Raw genomic sequence first — 23,989 nt, forward strand, 5'->3', positions numbered from 1 at the left:
GTATGGCCAGTAGGAAAAAGGAGGTATTGCTTCCCAGCAGCCAATTAGCAAGAGGCTCTGCAAGGACAGGAGCAAAGGCAGGTCGCTCCTACACATGCAGAGCCATTAGCTGATTGGCTACCGGGAGATCTAGCAGTCCCACAAGAACTCCCAGCAGCCAATTAGCTAGAGGCTCTGCAAGGACAGGAAGAAAGGCAGATCGCTCCTACCCATGCAGAACCCCTAGCTAATTGGCTGCTGGCGATTTCTTGCGGGACTGCGAGAATTCCCGGCAGCCAATCAGCTGACGGCTCTGCACGGGAAGGAGCAACCTGCCTTTGCAGAGCCTCTAGCTAATTGGCTGCTGGCTCGCGGTCCTACGAGAACTTGCCAACAGCCCATTAACTAGGGGTTCTACAAGGGCAAGATCGAAGGAAGATCGTTTCTGCCCCAAGTTACCACTGGACCACCAGGGAAACTAAAGGGCACGGGCAGAGCCGCTAGTGGCTCTGCACAGGCAAGAGCAAAGGAAGGTCGCGCCTGCCACAATTCACCACTGGACCACCAGGGAAACTAAAGGTACATGGGGAGGCCAGAGGGAAATAACAATAGTTAGAATCAGTCAGTATAGGAGGCGGGATGGATCCCTCCTATCCCAGCCACTGCTGGACCACCAGGTCTTACAGCAGGCCTGGCAGAGGGGGGAAAGGGTATAGAACCTGGCATGGAGGGGAGGGAGGGAGTAAGGTGGCTGGATGCAGAGCAGCGAGGGAACAGGGTGCAGACCTGGGCAGAGCAAGCTACTGTACTGCACTTGAATATTAAACCCCCCGGTTTATATTCAGGTTAACCTTTTTTTGGGGGGGGGAAGGGGGAAGGTTACCTTGGTTTATATTCAAGTTTATACAGTATAGTCCAGAGGAAGCCTTCTAAAATGGTGTGTGGTCTTCATCATAAGGCGTATGGGGATAGACTTAGTGATCTCAATATGTATACTTTGGAGGAAAGGCAGGAGAGGGGAGGGATATGATAGAGACGTTTAAATACCTAAATGGCGTAAATGCGCACAAGTTGAGGCTCATTTGAAAGGAAGCTCTGGAATGAGAGGACATAGGATGAAGTTAAGAGGTTATAGGCTCAGGAGTAATCTAAGAAAATACTTTTTTACAGAAAGGGTTGTAGATGCGTGGAACAGTCTCCCGGAAGAGGTGGTAGAAACAGACTGTCTGAATTCAAGAAAGCGTGGGATAGGCAAGTGGTATAATCACATGGGATCTCTTAGAGAAAGAGTAAGAGATATTGGTTACTGCAGATAGGCAGACTGGATGGTCTATTTGGCCTTTATCTACCATCGTGTTTCTATGTTTCATCTCTATCTTCATTATCATCATCATGCTGTCCAATTGCTGTTGTTCCAGAGCCAAGTATGTACTGTTTTATTCAGATTTTGGAGGGGTGAGAGGGATCAGTGACTTGGGGGGGAGTGTGGGGTGGTCATTACTTAATCCCTCCAGTGGTCATCTGCTCAGTTTGGGTACCTTTTTGGCACTGAGATGCTTCCAGAACAGGTCTAGCCCAAAACGTCTTAAATTCCATCCAGTCTTGGAAAAGGTTCGATTATCGCTACAAGACAGACATTCCCAAAGCTCACCCAAAACACGCCCATAACTTGTCTCTCAACACTTCCTTGAACTCTGGACACACAGTGGGAGAAATGTCTCACTAGATGTCCAGGAAAAAGGTTGAGTACTGGCACAATTAAGATGTCCAATTACAGTTACTTTATTTGATATACCGCAATTATTTACACAAAAAGTTAAGTCAAAGCTGTTTACAACAATAAAAGCAAGGTTAACATTTAAAAAATCAATAAACACAAACAAGATAAAACCATGACAAGAGGTAAAAGGGGAGATGTACAATATATTATAGGGGAAACCTTATATTAACAGAGTAAAATAAAGCTATAAGAAAGCTATATCAAATGCCATTTTAAAATAATGGGCCTTTAATTGTGACTTAAAATTTTTAAGTAATTTTCAGCTCTTAAATATAATGTAAGAGAATTTCACAAAGTAGGGGCCATTACTGAAAAGATAGTCCCTGTTAACATCCAAAATCATTTGCCTAAAGGAGGGAACAGTCAGCAAATTTTGATGAGAAGAGCGAAGATTCCTTTGAGGTAAGTAAGCAACCAAATGACTAGCCAAAAAAGAAGGAAGACCTGCAGACTGAAACTGAAAAGAGAGTACGTTGTGCTTAAAAGGAATTCTATAAACAATTGGAAATATATGTTCTTATGTTAAGTAATGGAGAAATATGATCATATTTAGATCGACAATAAAGCAAATGGAGTGCAGTATTTTGTACAAGCTGAAAACAACAGAGTTGATATTGAGGAAGACCAATTAAAAGAGAATTACAATAATCACATTTAGAAAAAAAACAAAGATTCCATCATATATTCTATCAATGGTAATTTCTCCTATAACAGTTTTTCCATGCTGTTACCTGTAATTCTTAGTTTTTATCTGCTTCTTTGAGATCAAATCTGCCTGAGTATCTTTCAACTTTGTGGCAGAGCTCCTTTGACGAGCTGCAATAATAATACATGAAAGGGCTTGTATATGAGACATTGGTATTTGATCCAGATGAGGGCATTCGTTTCCGTGGGTACAGCATACATGAGTGCCAGAAACTACTCCCAAAAGCTCCAGGCGGGAATGAACTTCTGCTAGAGGGACTGTTTTGGTTGCTGGTGACAGGAGCGATTCCTACTCAGGAACAAGTAAACTGGGTTTCCAAAGAATGGGCAAAATGAGCCACTCTGTCATCACATGTTGTTACAATGCTGGATAATTTTCCTAATAATCTGCATCCTATTACCGCGCTAAACTGTGAAAACAACTTTGCACGAGCCTATGCTGAAGGGATCAACAGGGCTAAGTACTGGGAGTTATGCTATGAAGATTCCATGGATCTCATTGCGAAGTTGCCTTGTGTTGCTGTAAAGATCTATCGTAACCTGTATTTTGAAGCAAGCAGTATTGGCGCCACTGACTCCAGTCTGGACTGGTCTCACAAATTCGCCAACATATTGGGCTATACAGATCCACAGTTCCCTGAGCTGATGAGATTGTACCTCACCATTCATAGGGACCATGAACCTATGAATGGGCTGACAGGGCCCTTGCATGGATTTGCTAACCAGAAGGTGCTGGCTTGGCTGATAGATCTAAAGAAAGATCTTGGAGGGAATATGCCTTATGAGAAATTGAGGGACTTCATCTGGAATACCCTCAACTCTGGCAGGGTTGTTCTTGGGTATGGGCATGCAGTATTACAGAAGACTGATCCCCATTATACCTGCCAGTGGGAGTTTGCTCTGAAACACCTTCCAGATAACCCTAGGTCAGGGGTGCCCAAAATGTCGATCATGATCTACCGGTCGATCACACAGGCAATGCCAGTAGATCGCACAGCCAGTGTTCTCCCCAGCATCTTTAGCATTCCCCCATGGTCACTGTCTCACCTTTAAAGTAATTACGGCAGCCTGCAGAGTGAACGTAGCACGTCAGAGGAGGTGCAGGACCACGGCAGAGGGAACGTGCTATAGAGGCCAATGGCAGCCTGCTACGTTTGCTCTGCAGGCTGCCGTAATTAGTTTGAAATGTGGTAAATCCCAGAGGGAAGAACGGAGGCGAGAACTGAGTTTCAATCCTGCAGAACGGAGGTGAAAACTGAGTTGCAATCCTGCTCGATGATCCAGTCTGAGGTCCTGACAGTCACTGTGTGCGGGAAGCAGCGGAGGTAAGGCCCCGCACATCGGGGTAAGACTTTGCCCGTTGCGAGGACCCCGGTGGGATGGGGGTTGCCTTAGAGATGCAGGATCGGGGTGGGGGAGAGACAAAAGGGCCTTGAGGAGGGGCGGGAAAGTAGCCTTGAACCAACAGGGAGGGGGAAGACAGGGAAGATCCTGGACTACTAGAGAGGTTAGAGGGGGGAAACACCTTAAACTGAGGAGAGAGAGATGCCAGGCCTTGGGGAGGGGGGAAGACAAAGAGAGTGAGAGAGACAAAGACCTGGACCAAATGTGAGAAGAGTCAAAATGTTAGCAGACGGAAGATAGAGAGGGAGAAACATGAAACAAAGGGAAGGCAGAAGAGAGGGAGCAGATGTTGGACTATGGTTGGTGCAGACAGAAGAGACAGAGGGGGAGAGACCCTGAGGAAGAACAGAGAGATGCAAGATCATAACGGAGGAGGGGGAGAGAGGGAAACATGTTGCCAGTAGGAAGGAGAGAGGAAGAAAAGTTAGACTCCTGGAGAGACAAAGAGAGATATTGGTTGGGGAATGGGACGAGGTCTGGAGGACAGAAGAGGTGCACTCGGTATATATATATATATATATAAATAAATATGGGGGTCTTGTACTAAGGCGTGCTAGCTGATTTAGCGCACCCATAGAATATAATAGGTGCATTAGCACTTAGCGCACGCTAAATTGGCTAGCACACCATAGTAAAAGAGGGGGTATATGTTTAGTATTTTTATTGTTGGTAGATCATTTTGACTTGGTCATTTTAAAAGTAGCTCGCAAGCCAAAAAGGTGTGGGCACTCCTGCCCTAGGTACTGTCTAAAATTGTACTTAATGTGCTCCTGGAGCAGGACAAGGCCAATAACCCTTGGCCCAATATGGATGCACATAGTGGAGTGCTCTTACAGTATTACGGCATGATGGAGATGAATTATTACACAGTCCTCTTTGGGAATCTTGGCAAAGCTTATTTGGAGCTGAGCCCTAAAGAGGTAACTATGGAGATTTCCTGTAGAGGCTACACTGCTGTTCTGCTCCCCTGAATTGCAGATTAGAAGCTGGGAGGGAGATGAGGCAAAGTCATGGAGCATCCTACTTCCTGCACTCTTCCAGCAAAATTGCTGGACAGATTGGTAGCTCCTGGGCTATTTGCAGGCTTTATATGGGGGATAATGGTTATGTATATATAATGCTCTGGTTTGTAATTCTGAAGGATGCATGATTAGATAGTGGTAGTAGTTGGTTGTTTGAATGGTAAATGGGTATGTAGTTATTTGGGGTGGGAGTTTTTATTTTCAGGATAGTCGTGAATGGAAAGTAAAGGAATGAATGGGTACAGTTGAGTGGTTGGTGACTGGGTGATTGAATATAATATTAAATGAAAATTAATTAAATGTTATATTATATTTTTTTACAGTAGCAAAAGTTTTTATAAGCATTATAATTTCAGTAATAGATTACTTGAGATTCTGCTATATTTAATACATTTGAGGCAGTAATTAATTGATTAGTATTCTAGATTTTAATGACTAATTCATTTTAATTATTACTGACATATCTATTTATGAGATGGTGTGTAAATTTTATTTGATATGAATGAATCGACTTGTTTGTTTGATTCAGTTATGATAAATCGGAGGTTTTAATTTTACTTTATTGATTGGTAAGACATACATATTATATAGGGGTGTTGAGTAATTTTAAACAAAATATACATTGAAAGTTATATTATTCAAATATCAAAATACTGTATTGTTTAAGTAATTATTTTAATTAAAACTGCTAGAGGAGCTAAATGAATTATATTGACTATTTCATGCTTAATATAGTCATTTAATATAGTTGGGAATCATTTATTGTATTCATTAAATGGGGAGGATGAATTAATGGGAAGATTTAGGGCTCCTTTTACTAAGGTGCGCTAGCGTTTTTAGCGCACGCAGGATATTTACCATGTGCTACGTGGCTAGAATTAACACCAGCTCAATGCTGGCGTTAGCATCTAGCAAGCGTGGCAATGTAGCATGCGCTATTCCACACGTTGATGCTCTAATGCAGCTTCGTAAAAGGAGTCCTTAGGGTGTCTGAGGGAGGGTGGCAATTGCTAGTCGGTATGCGCACACCCAAGTTTTTGAGATATTTAATGGGATGGGTAAGGGGTAGGAGGGGGGCTTTTAGTTTAGGATTCTGGATGTGTGTGGGACAATTAGTTATAATTTCAGCAAAAAGAATGTTATATTTCCAATTGATAGTACCCATATATAAAAGCAAATAGCTTTAAAATTATACTCACTAAACATAAATGGACTCAATCACCCTATTAAAAGGAAAAAGGTTCTTAATTTCCTGAAAAGCAAGCAAGCAAATATTTATTTTATTCAGGAAACTCATCTATCCACTGTCGAGGCGGCCAAATTGGAGAATGGATGGGTAAAACATAGTTTTTTTGCCCCAACAGTAGGTAAAAAGGCAGGTGTGGCAACCCTGATTAACAAGACTGTCTCTGCTAACTTTGATAATGTTAGATCTGATCCATTGAGTAGATGGCTCTATGTTAATATGGCTTCAGGAAAAGATGCCCTGATGCTTTTTAATATTTACGCACCGAATACTAACCAGGTAGATTTCTTTTAAAAATTCCAACAAATAATTCTGTCACTGGCTACAACTAATTTAATTGTAGCCAGAGATTTCAATGCTGTCATGGATCCAATTATAGATAAGCAATCGAGTAGACAATTAAAATCATTAGGTCTGGACAATTTGGTACATACATGTGGATTAAAGGATATATGGCATATTTTCCATTTTAATGCTCGTGAATTTTCGTTTTGCTCTCAAGTTCATAAATCATTTTCACAAATTGATTATTTTTTTGTTTCGGACCATTTAGTTAATCAGGTACCAAATCTAGCATAGATCCGATTCTTTTGTTGGATCATGCTGAAATTTGGATAGAATATCAATTTATCGAAGCAGATTCTAATAGACCTGTTTGACGGTTTAATAATACATTGCTTGCAGATTCAAACTTTCTTGAGGAAATTCAAATGAAAATGAATGAATATTTTCAATTCAACACCTCAGAGGAAATCTCTTTGGAAACTATTTGGGATGCTTTCAAAGCTACAATGAGAAGGCAAATAATTTTGTGTTCGGCGTACAGTAGGAAACTGCTAAAATTATAATATTTCAATTTGGAACAAATTATTTTGACTTTAGAGTCAGAATTGGCCTCAAAATGTGAACAAAATATTTTGCATGCCATTTTGAAAGCTAAATATAATGAGATTTCCTCACAAATGGCTAGGAAAGATTTGTTTTCTCAGCAGGCTCTGTATTATGGAAACTCAAATAAAGCGGGAAGATTATTGGCTAATTATCTTAAAGCAAAAAAAAAAAGAAAAGTAAAGATTGTAGCCATTAAATATGAAAAAGATAAAATTCATACCTATATTGTAGATGTTTTAATACAATTTTTTGATTATATTCTTTGAGCTTTATTCAAGTAAAAAAATGGAAGGAAGAGAATTTATAAACTTAGGGCTCCTTTTACGAAGGTGTGCTACAGGTTTTAGCGCACGCAGAATATTAGTACACGCTATAGCGTGCACTAGCCAAAAATCTACCGCCTGCTTAAAAGGAGGCGGTAGCGGCAAGTGTGCATGGCAATTTAGCACGCTGTATTCCGCATGTTAAGGCCCTAATGCACCTTCATAAAAGGAGCCCTTAATGGGCCAAAAATTCCTGAGTATGTGAAAGAAAAACTTGAGCCTATATCATGTACAGAACTCCAGTCAGCGCTGAAGTCTCTCGGGGCTGGATCCGCCCCGGGTAGTGATGGTTTCACAGTGGAGTTTTTAAAATCTTTCCAAAATTTACTATTATCTCATCTTTTTAAATTTATATCAATCACAACTGACTAAGTGTTGTATATCAGGTACTATGGTGGAATCGTTAACCATTGTTTTGCCAAAACCAAACCAAGATCCCCTGTTTGTTTCAAACTACAGGCCTATTTCTTTAATTAATGTGGATGGGAAAATCATGGCTAAATTATTGGCTCTAAGATTAGCCAAGGCTCTCCCTTATATGATTGGTATGTACCAAATGGGTTTCGTTGCTCAAAGACATTCTTCAAACAATACCAGATTGGCATTTCATATGCTAAATTTAGCAAAAACAATGGATGATCCGGCCTTCTTTGTCTCTTTGGATGCAGAGAAGACCTTTGATTGTGTAGAATGGACTTTCATGTATCAAGCTATGGGTTGGTTTGGAATATGATCCTGATTTATTCAAATGATTCAAACCTTGTATAGTTCCCCCTCAGCCAGATTATATCTTAATAATACATTTTCAGTGCGTTTTAGTCTGAAGAGGGGAATAAAACAAGGATGTCCCTTATCTCCTTTGCTTTTTGACATTGTTCTGGAACCCTTGTTGGCTATTCAGCAGGCAAAGGAGATACAGGGAATTCCATATGCAGGTCAAGAATATAAGGTTTTGGCCTATGCAGATGATATTTTGCCTCATTTGAAGATTCCTGAATCTACCATCCCACATTTATTGAAATTGATTGATCAATTTGGCAAATTTTCTGGTTACATAATAAATTGGAGTAAATCAGAGGTTCTTCCATTAAATGTGCATTGTGTAAAAGGCTTATTTGATCCATTCCCATTCCTTTGGAAGGAAGAGGGTATAACATATTTTGGGTATTATAATCCAAAGAACACTGACAGTAAATGAAAAATCCTTATTATTGAAAGTTAAAGAAATGTGTGAGCATTGGAACCCATTACATCTTTCTTGGTGGGGGAGAGTTCAAACTATCAAATTGATTATTTTGCCTGTAGTTTGCTACCAAATGAGTATGTTGCCAGTTTATTTTCAAGGGTCGTTTTATAAAAAATTGAATGGGATTCTTACAAAATTTATTTGGCTGGGTAAAACTGCTAGAATAATCTTAGTATCTCTGCAAAACTCACAATCGGCAGGGGGTGGGGGAAAATTTTCCAAATTTTTATAGGTATCATCAAGCCTTCATATTGTGTCAGGGTATGCATTGGATCCTTCCTGAACTCATGGAGCATCTACTGGACTGGCTGATATTGGAGAATCAGCTCATTTCCCCATTACGTCTGAGCCATATTTTGAGTATCAAGTTGCCCAGAATATACAAGGACAATAGTATTCTTTTTTCCAACTGGAACACATAAAATTAATTAATAATTTAACACCTACTTCAATACAGCAATCCACGTGTCAATCTCTATGATTAAACTCCAAGATACAAATCGGCGAGTCTAAAATCCTCTGGAAACATTGGTTGCAGGTAGGCATACGTACTTTAGATCAGTGTTTTTCAACCGCTGTTCCGCGGCACACTAGTGTGCCGTGAGATGTTGCCTGGTGTGCCGCAGGGCCGCCATCAGGACAGTACTACCAGTCATGCATTCAGGGGCCCGGAGCTGACAGGGGGCCCGAGGCAGGGGCGCCAGTAGCTCGCCAAGGCAAAGTGAGTCGATCACCCAGGACTCACTTTGTCTTGGCGATCTAATCTATCGAGCCGATAAGTCTTCTTCTCCCTGACGTCAATTCTGCAGTCGGAGAGGAAGTTCGGGCCAGCCAATCGCTGCCTGGCTGGGCGGAACTTCCTCTCCGATTGCAGAATTGACGTCAGGGAGAGCATGCGTCGGCGTCGGCTTTGGGGCCTGTTATCCATTGGTGGGTCCTGTTCCCCGATGGCAGCGGCAGTGGCAGTGGCTTGGGGAACGGCAGGGAGAAAGAAAGAAAGGGGGGCAGGTAGGGAAACAGAAGGAAAGAAGAGAAACAGAAAAAAAGAAAGAAAGGTCAGGGAGAGAGGAAGAAAAAGTTGGGGGAGGGAATGAGGTGTGGAGGAGAGAAAGCATACAGGCTGATAGAAGGGAAGAAAGATTGGATGCACAGTCAGAAGAAGAAAGTGCAACCAGAAATCACCAGACAAGGTAGGAAAAATGATTTTATTTTAAATTTAGCAAAGTGGAGGCAGTATTACCACAGTTTTCAAAGGAATTTGCCCAAATAACTTAATAGTTAACTGGGTAAATTCCCAGAGATGAAAACTTCCCTTCACTTACTATGCACAGTTCTGAATTTATATCTGCTGTCTATATTTTACAATATGGTCACCTTTTACTAAACCGCAATAGTGGTTTTTAGCGCAGGGAGCCTATGAGCGTCAAGAGCAGCGCTGGGCATTCAGCACAGCTCCCTGCGCTAAAAACTGCTATTGTGGTTTAATAAAAAGGATGGAGGGTATATTTGTCTATTTTTGTATGCTATAAAAACCAAATACAGAGAGAGACTGAGAGCTGTTGACGAAGAGCTACGTGTGTGTCTTTCTTCGATTCCAGCCAGAATATCAGCTTTGTGTTCAGCCAAACAGGCCCAGGTTTCGCACTGAATAAAGTATTTTATAATTTTTCACTATTCTGTTTACTTAATATTTCATAATAAAGTAATTATAAAATACTTTCTTTGTGTTTATTTGATTCCTATTCAAGAGAATTACTTTATATATAGTCAATATAGGCACAGAGTTAAATTTTTTAACATTTTCTAATGGTGGTGTGCCTCGTGATTTTTTTCATGAAACAAGTGTGCCTTTGCCCAAAAAAGGTTGAAAAACACTGCTTTAGATGATGTGATCTCAAATGGGAAAATGCTAAATTTATTACAACTGCAACAATCATTCGGCATATCAAAATCTCAAGCTTATAAATGGTTGCAGTTGAAACAGGCCATTCAGAAAGTGTTCCCTGATTGGCGTAACTTAAAGAATCTGTATAGCTTGCCGGGCCTATGTTTTCAGACAGATTTGCAAGGGCATCAGGCTGCCAAGTGATATAAATTAATATCTGAATATTTGAATAAAAAACCTAAAACAAGCCTAAGAGATATTTGGAGCATTGAGATAAAGCAGCAAATTTCTGCTACTCAATGGCCACGGATTTGGACTTGGAGGATGAGATGTACAGCGTCAGCGTCTATGAGACAAACTTGTTTTTTCTGTTCTATAGAATTTTTTGGCTCCTGTTTGCAAAAGTTAAATAGTTTAAAGTCTAATAGATGCTGGAACTGTCATCTTGAAATAGGGACACTGGATCACTTGTTCTATTGTCCCTTGATACTCAATTTTTGAAAGTCTGTATGGGGTAAAATCAACATGATATTGGAAGCTTCAATTCCATTGTCCTATGACATAGTCTTATTTGGGACTTTATTAAAACCTAAGAGTCCAATTAATGCAAGCAAGAATCGATTACTTATTATGACAGGAATTGCTATGCAGCTAATTAAAAAAAATTGAAAAACTGGGACAGACTAAATCATATCTTTTGGTGGGAAACCCTGTGCCAATTTTATAGATATGAGCGAATGAACTCGGAACAATTGGGACACTATAAAAAAATTTAAAGAGACTTGGGGTCCATTAGCGAATTTTGTATAATCACTATAAGCCTTTAATTTCAGATTGAGTTTCACACACATCCAGGGAGGGTGGGAGGGAGGGAAGGGGGGTGATATGTACTTATATTATTATTTGTTAGATATAAGTGCTGTTTATTGTACCAATTGTTTGTATATTCTATTGCACTTTGTGTTTGTTGTTAAAATTAATAAAGAAGTAAAAGAAAGAAAAAAAATAATCTGGAGTAAATTACGATGAAGCTGATGAAGTTTTAAAAATGAAGAAGAAACAAATTTGGGAATATAAAAATGACATGATAAAGACTTAGGCAGATTTTTTTCAATATTTGTTTATTATGAGCCCCAATTAAACTTTTTTGGATTATTTTTTTTATTATGAGCCCCATAGCAACTAGTAGAAAAGTACATGGTTTAGTCACTAGAAGTTGTCATATATGATTCAATTATCATGTTCATAGTACAGTTTAATTTAAGGAATTGTTCTCAGCCCCTCTGCATATATGTTTTATGCATTTAATGGGGATAATGGATTTGATATGCTCCTTTCTTTGGTACAACCAAAATGGTTTACAATTATTATATACAGATAATTTCACTGCCAATAGGGGTCTTTTCACCAGTTTTTCCTCCATCCCAAATTTGGTTCTGTTCGATTTCCAGAAAAATTTTGTCACCAGATATATATGGAAAGACATGTTTTAACTTATGTATAATTTCATTCCAACATTCTATCTGGTTGTAAAGAATTTTAAAAAAGTTGAGTCTATGCTGATACAATACATTTGGAATTAATTTTTTTCAGGGGGCTGAATGGCTTGGAATGTAGCAACACTTTGGGCTCCTTTTACTAAGGTGCGCTAGCATTTTTAGCGCACGCAGGATATTACCGCATGCTATGCAGCTAGACCTTACGCTAGCTCAATGCTGGTGTTAAGGTCTATTGCACACAGCACTAGATCACCTAAAAAACAAAACTGTAATCAGTATTCATGTCTTATCTATCCACCTAAGAGATATACAAACTTCTAATACCTCAACCCTTTAGAAGTTTGTATATCTCTTAGGTAGATAGATAAGACATGAATGTTGATTACAGTTTTGTTTTTTAGGGAGGACCCTTGAAACATTGATGTGCGAAACATGTTGGGTCCAACCATCCCAAGCCGAGTTATTTAAATAATGAGTGAAGACTGATAAATGAATTAATTTTGAAAACAGCAATGCGAAGCTAAGTTTTTACAATATGTAATATTTATATATTTGTACTTTATGAAATCTTTTGGTATGAGGTAAATGATAAAGGACTTGCACTTTTGAGATATAGGAAGAATTTAGCACAAAGCACGGTGCACTGAAAGAATTTGAAAAAAAGTTTGAACAGTATGAGCCGATGAGGAGATTACCATATAAAGCTCACCGCTATGAAAGATATTTGAGGCTGTGGAGTGGTGGGACTGAGGCTCTAAAAAACCATATTTAAAAAAAAATTTCTTTGGACTATTTAAAGAGTTTTGTATACTTAGAGTATTTTCTATATACTTTGTTCCTTTTCTATACTCTTGAGTAAAGGAACTGGGAATTTTTGTAATAGAGGATAGTGTATCCTATATTAATTGTGGCATTCTACCTTGCAGGTGCACTTTGATGATCTCACAATGAGGTCAGCATTGTGCAGCTGCACACCTCCATTTGCAATGAACTAGAAGCCATGCTAAGGTCTGTATCTCTTTTTAACCTTTTGCAAATCAAGTTATCTATGCTATACATAAATTCTTTTCAAGTGGTTTGCTTTCTGAATGTACCTGTTTCAAGAATCAGCTGATTGGAGCACTGTTTAGTGAGAACAAAGGTTGTTTTTTTAGCAAGAAGCCTAAAGCTGTGTTTTTTTCATGTGCTGTAATTAGCAAATAACATTGCTGTTTGGCCAGAAAACTAGTAGGTTTGGCAAGCAATATGTTTGTATTGATGTGTCCTGTTTATGTGGTGGTTTATTAAATGTATTTTGAGCGTAATAAAGCAAAAAATAAATCCCCAAATCCTATTTACAAGATTGCATCAACATCGTCGAAAGCACGCCTAAGTCCCGTCCACAGAAATCATGTCTATCTAAAGCACAAACTACACTGAAAAGTAGACTTGGTTTTCATTCACCTACAATTTCAGCATTACATTAACACATTATGGAGCACAAATATATGTTAATGAATGAAGAGATGTCCACATCGAAGCCTCTCCCACGCCATTCCCAAGTCTATATAGTTAGGCGCCGTTCCCAAAGGGTGCCCATACAAATGTAGGAGCGGCTGAAAACTCACGCCTACATTTGTAGGATGCCCTTCTGCCAATAAATGCTTGTTAAGACTCTTAAATCACTCATTAATCACTTAATTTGGACACCTAAGTCCCGCTTAGCATTAGGCGGGACTTAGGCGCATTGTCTGGAAGCGAGATATGAGTTTGGATCACTGCATTGTGCAGCCCTTATACTATTAGACTGGGGGGACTAGCGTCGCTTTTTGAGACAAAAAGAACAGAGGTGGATTTTCTTATTGCAGTCTGTCCACCCTGTAGGTCTGAATGCCTGGATTGAGTAGGCAGCATCCTATCAATGAATATGTATTCCCATTGGACTGCCTGAAAAAATGGGCAGAGACTCTGTGTATAATAGCTGAGCTGGATCTGATCTCTCTACGCCGTGAGTTCCATTTATTTGGAGTGCTTTTGAATGTTCTGCATGTGAACTGGTCTTCTGATTGTGGATGTGAAGCAGCTTGGCAAAACGGCAATTTCATCATCGGGTGCAAGTGGCTGCAGCGCTCTGGGTTTGCAGTATACAGAGTGGATGTATCTTTGAAGCCCCAGTTGTAAGATGACTTCAGCTAACTGTGATGTTTCTTACCTCTCTTCACAAGCCTTTGGAGTTGACTGAGTTTCTATGAAGGTGTAGACTTTGCACACATTGCTATTTGGCATGCTGTTTTCTGTATTAAAGAAGGAGGCTTTCCATCAGGCTGCTTGAATGCCCCAACTTTTCTCCAGCAACACTTTGGATTTGTTTGGAATTATCACTGTGATTGAGTACACGTATGAGAAGTGGAGGCTTTTTTTACCTATGAAGTCGAACTGAGGTTTTTCTCCACTTCTCTTAGATGAGTGTTTCTTTGGTGTGCTTGCTGGTGTGAATGTTAAATGGCGAGACTTAGTCTTGAGGGAAGCCTTCAGTTTCCATAAAGGGCATAGTTTTGTTTTCTTCACACAACAAGTAAATAAACTTTAGGATTCATCTCCGGAGAATGTGGTGAAATCAGTTAGCTTAGCAGGATTTTAAAAAGGTTTGGATAGTTAACATAAGGACATAAGAATTGCCATGCTAGTACAGACTGAAGGTCCATCAAGCCCAAGATCCTATTTCCAACACCAGGTCCTAGTTTCCTAAAAGAGAAGTCCATAGGCCATTATTGAGATGGCTTTGGGAAATCCACTGCTTATTCCCTGGATAAGCAGCATAAAATTTGTTTTACTACTTGGGATCTAGCTAGGTGCTTGGGACTTGGGTTGACCACTGTTGTAAACAGGATACTGGGCTTGAAGGACCTTCGGTCTATTCCAGTATGGCAATTCTTATGTTCTTAAACGACCATTGTAGTTTCTCCTTTGGGACCAAATCATTCACATTCTGCTGTAACTTTCACTGTGCTTCTTTGCAGCTGTATATAGGATACTTACAAGCAATGTCATGTATCATTGTAAGAAGATGCCATCTTTATTGTGGTACCATGTAACTTTTCTCTATAGGTCTCAATTTTGCAAATATCCTGGATAATATGAGTGGACTGTTTTTGTTCTGGCTAGCTTAGGGGATTTTTGGCTCTGTCCTGTTGGGACATACGTGAAATAAATGTGAAATACTGACTTTGCAAAAGTCTCCTGCATCTTACAGGAACCCATCTCCATTGGGAATCTGACTTATGCTCTTCTCTACTCTACTTTAAAGATAGTTAGGAATGCAAATCAAATATTAGAAATTATTTTAAAATGAATGGAAAATAAAATAAAACATTGAATTTTGTTGTTTGTTCTGGTCATCCTATGTCAATATAACAGAACTAGAAAAGGTACAGAGAAGGGCAACTAAAATGATTTAGGAAATGGAACAGATCCCCTATGAGGAAAAGATAAACAGGTTTGGGATAGACAGGACGAGGATAAAGAATAAGAGATGTTATTAGGAGAGGAAGAGAGGACTGGGAGAGAGAAGACTAGGAATAGGAGGGAGAGGGGAGAAGACTAGGAATGAGAGTAGAGATGACAAGTTCTGGGCAAGTCACTTAACACTCCATTGGCCCAGGTACATTAGTCAGATTGTGAGCCCACCGGGACAGATAGGGAGAAATACTTTACTTGAGTACCTGATTGTAAACCACTCAGGCTATAAGTAGTATATAAATACTAAAATAAATAGGATAGAAAAGAAGGAACTTGAAATTGGCTCGGTGAGGAAAGATAGGAAGGCGCCATGATGAATCAAAGAGAAATGGGACTGGGGAGAGAGGATGGGATGTGGGGAAGTTTGACAGAGAGGAAGAGGATGAGAGGATTTGAAATGAAAGAGGATGATGGAAACAGAAGGTGAAGTAAGGGAGGGAGAAGAGGACTAGAGGTGGTAGGTGAAAGATAGGAAAACAACAGGGATTTTGAGATAAGAATAAGAAAGGAACCTGGGTTGGGCTGAGGTAAGGAATCCAGGGAAGTATTGTGGGAAAAGGAGGAAGGGAGGTAAGTGTATTGAAGAGAGAAGAGGAGAAATAGGTAATGGAGAAAATTCAGGAAGGGCAGAAAGAGAAGTGAAACAGGAAAAATAAAATATTAATGTATTTGCTACTGAAGAAAAGAAACAAAGCTGAAAGAGAAATCAACAAAAGAACAGGTGTGGATGGATATGGAAGAGATGAGGAGATAGAAATGTTTGGGGGAGGGAGGGGTAAAGGCAAGGTGTAAGCAGATAGGAGAGGAGTGAATATGATTGTATGCAAGGTAGATGCCTAGGTTGTGTGTAGAGATATATTTCAATTTATTAATCATCTAACTGAAGCTCAAAACAATGCACAATAAAATTAAACTACAGTGGTATATAGCATATTTCACCTGAAATAAAACAGTAATAATCAAAATATAAAACAATTCAAACTTTAAAATAATATAAATAAATAAAAAAAATTCAATAAGCACTAATTTTTCCTATAGAGAACACAAACAAATGATAGTTGGCCTAATTGATTTCAACAGTTCAAGGTATCTTCCAAATAAATAACAAAACAAAATTAAAAATTATACTAATGGAATCTTTAGATTAAAAAAAAAAAGACTTTATATTGTGCTTGAATTTTTAGCAGTTTCTCTCCGAATGAAGTTTTTTTTTCAGGAGGATATTATATTTTAAAAGAGGCTCAAAATAGGTAAAAATATATAATTCTTTGGAGAGGGAATACTACTACTACTATTTATCATTTGTAGCGCTGAAAAGCATATACAGCGCTGTACATTCAACATGCAACAGACAGTCCCTGCCTAGAAGAGCTTACAATCTTATTTGTACAAAGATATAAATTAGCTACTGGCCTGAGAGAGAGAAATGGAATGTATAAATTTAGTCTCTCATTCAAATAACCAGGTCCTACCATATAGGTCCTTAAAGACTAAGCAAAGAACCTTAAACTGGGTCCTGAAAGACATGAGAATCCAGTAGCAATCAGAGAAATGTGCTCTCAGAAAGAAGTCCCTTAGATCAACTGTGCAACTGAGTGACAGCATTTTGTATGAATGAAAAACTGTGGAAGCTTTTTATCAGAAGACCTAACAAGAGAATTGGAATAATCAGTCCTGTAAACTTACAATGATTGCAGGACCTGTCTAAACTGGGCAGCACTGAAAAAAAGCTTAAGAACATAAGAATTGCCATATTGGGACAAACCAAAGGAAGCAGAGGCTTCAAAGAAAAGCCAATATCATTTAATACTGCTTTGATTCATTTGCAAAGCAATACTACACTTAAATCATTCTAGATTTATACCTTGAATGTACACTCTACAAAATCAGTCTTTGGTATGGTAAATCTTACTCTTTGGAATGGTTCACTTTTGGTATCTCTGAGATTAGAATATGTCAGTTTTTGGAATGTACATGTGGTTTGAGACATGGCAGGGACCTGTGAGAGAAATCTCACTCATTGACCTTAAATCTCCAGCATTGCAGTGATAAATCTCCAGCTTCGGGAAGGGCCACCCTTGGTGTCTCTTCAATTCAGCTGCCAGTTCCCTATGCTCCTCCTGTGATGCACCATTTCTGGCTTCAGTAATGGTACTGAGGACATCCAGGGGAGCACTGACATGTTTCTAGAGACTCCTTCTTCAAGGACAGTGGGGCCTGTGGTTCCATAGGGTTTTAGAGGGAACAGTGGGTATTTTGAGTGCAGGCAAAATTTCTAATGCTGCAGCATCTATGTAGTAAGAGTCTGCACAGTCCTCATTTGAACTAGGGGCTTGAAACTGGTTTCTGCCACTCCATTAGGTCCATTTTCAGGGGAGGATTCCAATGGGGCCCCTGAATTCTGGTTGATTCCAGCATCTTTTTAGTTGTTTAAACAGGCTTTAGTCTTTGAGGCCGGTTTCCCTCGGCTTCTAGGAACTTCTTGAACCTCAAGGGGGGCCCAGGTTCTCATTGTGGTTCAAGCAGGGGAGGATTTCACTTTTGGAGCTGCAGGAGACCTTTGGTCTCTCCTTTGCTCCAGGATTCTGTTTCTGGGCCTGCTCCCCCTCTGGTGGTGGAGTAGGACCTCCCCCTCTCCCCTTGTCATTTGTTTGTTTTGGGCAGGAAGAGCTTCCTGACTGATTGATCCAGAGGCCATTGGTAACTCCATAGCCCAGGACTGACCTTTTCGGAGAGTCTAGTTCTCAAAGCTCTTCTTACAGGTTGCTAGCAATGGGAATTCCCAGATGGGGTACCTAGGGGGTCCAGCATTTTGAATCAGTTGCATTATTTTACCCCCGAGGAAGTGGGCATGTGTAGGGTATCAGAGAATACCCTAAGGTGGACTCCTTTTGGCCTATCCAGAACCTAGGAGGAGTTAATGCTTACCTTGGGGTCCAGCACTTTCAGAAGGGGTTGCATATGGCTCAGACATGGTCCGGTGGATACCTTTTGGCTTCCAGTTTCACCCTTGAAAGGCAGCACTTAGTGATGAAAGGGTTCTCACCCATGGTGATTGCCATCTTCCTTAGGGCACACAAGTCTTTCATTTCTCAGGTTTATATCCATGTTTTGAAAGCCTTTAAGGACTGGTGCACCCAATGCTTGCTTTCCTCTTGGAAGGTGTGGGTTCCTGAGCATTTGGGGTTTCTGCAGTAGGGGTTCGATTGGGGCTGTTCTTGAGCTCTCAAGATTCAGCTTTTAGCTGTTCCCGGTTTTCTTAGAAAGATCTTAGGTGTTTCTCTCACCACTCAGACAGACATTTTTCAACTTTGAAAGGGGTCGCTCCTTTGCACTTCTCAATGTATCCATCTCTTTCCTCCTGGATTTGAGCTCAGGGCTCAGTCCTCAGTTGAACCTTTAAGTTGGTTTCAATTATGGACCTTACGCTGAAAACTGTGATCCTCATAGTGATTTAATTGGACAGGAGAGGATCAGAGCCTTAGACTCTGTACTGTCCAGATCTGTAGCTCTCTTTTTCAGAAGATTTGGTTTCCATCTGCTCTGCTACTCCTTTCCCTTATGGATGGGTATAAGTTTTCCTGAAGGACATCTGTGAGGTAGCAACATTCCTTTGGGAAGCACAATGGATTAGATCTGCTGGTGAATCCAAAACATAACAATGGAATAATAATTTCTTCACACATATGAATTGTAAATTCAGTTCACGGTGCACTATATATTAACTATTCATTTACAATCTAAGCGCCTACATCACATTCGTGAACATCTTTCATTAATCATTTGTCCACTTCCTCTGATTATCATCACATTTACACACATCATTCATCTACATATCACACTTACTTTTCATATTTCACATTTACATATTTATCATCTTGCCATTTTCTAACCAGGATCCTTGAGGAAGGCAAAGAATGCCAAAACATGGATCGTGTTGGTTCCGATACATGTCTCTATTCCTAATGATATATGTTGCCACCTTCATGAGCAATTGGTATATTCTGAACTTCAGATACATTTAATGTTGAGTTTACAGTTGGATTTTTGTTCTCAATAAAATCTTTATTGCTCTACAGTTCCTGTTACATCCAGAGATTATTGTTCCATTTTTGTTTTGTTTTGGATTCACCAGTGTTTTTGGAACATAGGCCCTCTTTTTGTTGTTATTAGATCTGCTGGCTACAGCCCGGTCGGACTATAGCAGAGCCATCATTCGGGAAGGGGGGAGGGGGGCTTGTCTTTCCCCACCCAGCGACTGGTGCTGTTAATAAGATTTCCAACTGGCCTCAGATTTTCAGGAAAGGCTCATTCAGTCCTGGATTTACCCCATCACATCCTGCGATGTTCATCTGAATTCTCTTTTGCATTCCATAAGAAAACAAGTAATTCATGCCCTTGCATGCAACATAGTAACAGCAGGACTCTGAAAATCTGTAACCAGCTGGCAACCCTAGCTGTTAATGGGTATTATGTGGCTGGCACAAAGAGTAAGATTGTGGATAGTTTCTGAAATGTATTGAGGGATAGAAATGTGCTTTGATGCATTTCTTCTTGTTTGTATATGATTTATAGTTTATTTGGTTTGATATGCTGCCTTTCAATAATAACAAAAGGTGGGGAGGAAGTGATGTCATTGTGACTCACAGCAGCCTAGAGAGATAGCTTTGCGGCCCCCGAGGCTTTTTCGACTTTCTTTGGTGAACCCTCAAGTCCCTGTGATTCAAAAACACTTTAATCGTACAGGGAAACCTTGTGGCCAAGCAGCGATGGCAACCCGAAAGAAACAAACAGATATAAAAGTGTTTCTTTGCCCTTCCAGAGTGGATCGTCTAAAGCGGTCCAAGCTGTTATCTGAGCGTGCAGGCACGACGATGGAGGAACAACTACCGGAGGCAACTTTACCACAATGGCGGCAAGCACTGCAAGGTTGGTTCCAAGAACTAAAAGAGGAACTTATTGTGGTTCAGGCTGATATTAATGGGGCAATGGCAGATTTAAAACGCGATATTGGAGATATAGGCAGCCGGCTGGGTGAAGTGGAGACAATTCTGGAGTCTCATAGTACTGAGCTTACCCAGCTAAAGGACAGATTGCAACGCAGGAAGAGTGAGCAAAAGCAACTTCTTTAAAAATGGAAGATTTGAAGAACCGCTAGCGGCGTTGCAACTTTCAGTTCCAGGGAGTGCCTGATACTGTCTCTGATTCCCGCCGCATGGAAGTGATTGAACATATATGTATTAAAGCATTGGAAACAGCTGATTCTCCCTTGGAGGCAGGGAAATCTCTGTTGGATTGGGCCCATCAGATTGCGGGGCCATGAGAAGTTAATTGGCTTCACGATATTGTGGCTGTTTTCACCGATATGTGGATAAAAGAACATGTTTTGTGAGCTGTTCGACGCAGTGGAGGTACAATCAAATGGGAAGAGTCATCTATCCTGATGTGGCTCCTGCGACACTGGTTTGTCGTCAGTTTCTAAAATGTATTTTAATATTTCTGTTACATGGTGAAATTAAGAGTTAACCAAATAGGGCTATCCTAGTATATCCTTGACTAGGCTTCATGTGTTCTCTTCCCGAGGTCAATAAATAAACCATATTTGTTAGACTCTAAATAATGCAGAGTCATTTGCTTAGCTAGTACAGGTAATTGCAGTTTTGTATGGCAGGTGACCTTTATTTGGCACCAACAATAAAATGTCCTTTAGGTGGTGCTGTTGCTTCATCTAAATGTTCTATTTATTCCATTATTATCATTATATTTTGGATTTAGCTCATGCCTTGTCCAGTTATAACTCAATATAGTTGGCAGTAGGAGCTCACATGCTAATCATGCCTGTGACATTATAAATGGATTAATGGAATTTATTTACAAAAAAATTTAAACATTACATGAATATACAGCCTCATGCTATATAATTTTAAACTAATCCCTTATTTCATTATGAATAACTTTTGGACTATAATGTATCTTAAATAGAAAACTAGCTTGAGATAGATCTTTCCTCAAAAAGGCATTTTATTTTAAATAAAATTTAAAAAATCAGGTTTCTACCACCTTCTTTGGCACAGGCTTTCTCTATAGGGTGGAAATGCAGCAGGGACTTGAGGCCCTGTATTTAATTTTTAACTTTATTTTTGCTTGATCGCTTGCACCACAGTTTGGCAAATATGGTAAGTGTTGTTCCTAAGTGTACTGCCAGTGAAACGCCTAATAAGGGCAATCTGCCCTGTTACCCTTTTAATTTCCATATAATTAATTGTAAAGAAAAGCCTACGAGTGCTGAGAAACAAGAAAGTACATTGTTTTCATAACTTTCCGAGTGGCCAGTGACTTTCACATTCAGTTCCCAGAGCATTCTTTGTGCTAGCTCGCAGAGCAGTGGGTGATGAAGACATCAGGAAATAAAGAAACAAATTTTAGGTGCATTTGTTTTCTTATTTTATTTTTCACTACAACTGTTTATCCTGTTGTTTTCTACAGTCTGCCAGCCTTGCCAGGACTCAGCAGGTAGTCCACATGGTATGCATGCCTGTGTGAGAAACCTTCCCTGATGTGCACAAGATGTTGGTTGTAAAATGAGGCCAACATGTTATCCAGAAATGTGCAAGAATGCGTACCTCATTCTGAGCAGATGTGACAAATCATGTTGGTCATATTTTCTTTGGTAGACTAAACTAGGGTGTTTCTGGAAATCAGATCATAGAAGCAAGCATATGTTGCCCATTCTTATTATACAGTCACCTATCTAGATAACTTATCTGAACAAGTTAAGACAGCTTTATGATTATATTTGTCCCAAGATATCTGGATAACTTATTCAAACATCAGACTGAATATTGCCACTGCCGGAAAATTCTGGGACCTCCCTGGCTCTGACAGCAGTCCACAAAGTACAGAGTGGCAGGCAATCTTTAAGTATATTCAGAGACACTGGATATCCTTGTCAGCATCGTTTTACTGGATAGCAGGTGCTGTTTTCTAGATAAGTGCTTTTGAATACTGATTTTCAGCAGTCGCAGCCACTCTATAGACCTTTTTGCTAAAGAATGAGATACAGTGGCAGAATCTCAGAGATAGTGAGACCAGAAGGCCTTGAGCATGCGCAAATGCTCAAGGCCCAGTACAGCCCAGTACAGGCAAGAGGAAGGATCTTCAATGAACCGCCCAGCCCAGCACAGAAGAGGGAGGATCTTCGGGCACCGGCATGTCCTGTGCATTGGTGCTGGTGCCCAATCGGGGTAAGGGATGTCATTTCGGTGCTCGGGGGGGGGGGAGGGATGTAGGATCGTGGGGGAGGGGGCGACGCGAGTGGATGGGGAGGATGCCGGTTCGCAAGGGGGGTATGGAGCAGCGCCAGTGGCCTCAAAGGGGGGGGGAATGGAGCAGCGCCAGTAGCCTCGGGTGGGGGCAGGAGGAGGAGGAGGTGGAACGAATCAAAGCGAATTTCCATTCATTCCTATGGGGAAACTCGCTTTGATATACGAGCAATTTGGTTTACGAGCATACTTCTGGAACAAATTATGCTCGTAAACCAAGGTTCCACTGTATTTTTTTTTTTAAAGTGATGAAATTTTCTTGTTTTGCTTTTCCTCAGCCATTGAGTTCAGATTGGCAGAGGCGCTTTTTCGTCGCTGTCCCGGCCATTATCGGGTTTTAAGAAGTGCTGCAGGTGCCAAAGGCTGATTTTCATCACTGACCCCCATAGTTGGTGTTTGCAGTACCTTGGCCCAGAACACCAGGTAGATTCTTGTGCTCGGTGTTCTACCCTGCAGAAACATTCCATTAAGAGCCGGTGACTTCAACAAGAAAAATTGATGAACCTTTGGTCTGTCCTAATATGGCAGTGTTTATGTTCTTATGTATTATCAGTTTGCACTTGTAGGCATACCCATTTACACTTGCCATTGACATAGCGTAAATGATCGCACTAAACTTAGATGCACTGATGCCAACTTAAACTACTATTTTGTAATGATATCTTGGTGCACAGATGCCATTATAGAATTGCCTCCTATAGGCATTGAAGTATACCAGCATGTAAGCATATGCACAGATAAAGATGGGCCTGGTCAGTGGCGTAGTATGTGGGGTTCTGCCCCGGGTGCTGTTTTGGTGGGGGCACCGGCACCTATCCTCCCCACCCCCTGTTCATTTCCTTCCCCTCCTCCCCCCACCCCACCCCCCACTACTGCATGCATGTACCCCTTCCCTTCCCCTGTACCTCTTCAACATTCTGGGTGAAAGCAGCATCCCTAACCTGCTGCTCGTGTCAGCGTCAGCTCTTCCTCTGACATCACTTCCTGGACCAATGATGTCATAGGAAGAACTGACGCTAGTGCAACCAGCAGGTTGGGATTGCTGTTTGGGCCAGGAACATTAAAGAGGTATGGGGGAAGGGAAGGGCCATGTGCATGCGCAGCAGGAAGGGGCAGATGGTGGGGGCAGGGGAGGGGTGCCGTCGCCCCAGGCGTCTCTCACTCTCACTATGCCACTGGATCTGGAATA

General features: G+C 40.5%; 1 protein-coding gene and 1 pseudogene across 1 annotated transcript in view; both read left to right on the forward strand.

The window, feature by feature from the left end:
- Positions 1-23,989, forward strand: part of JAZF1 (JAZF zinc finger 1) — a 388,932-nt gene that overhangs the window by 305,365 nt on the left and 59,578 nt on the right. The gene's annotated exons all lie outside the window — the stretch shown is intronic.
- Positions 1,372-20,610, forward strand: LOC117355828 (annotated as a pseudogene).

This window comes from Geotrypetes seraphini, chromosome 2 (assembly GCF_902459505.1).
Source record: "Geotrypetes seraphini chromosome 2, aGeoSer1.1, whole genome shotgun sequence".
Taxonomy (NCBI): domain Eukaryota; kingdom Metazoa; phylum Chordata; class Amphibia; order Gymnophiona; family Dermophiidae; genus Geotrypetes; species Geotrypetes seraphini.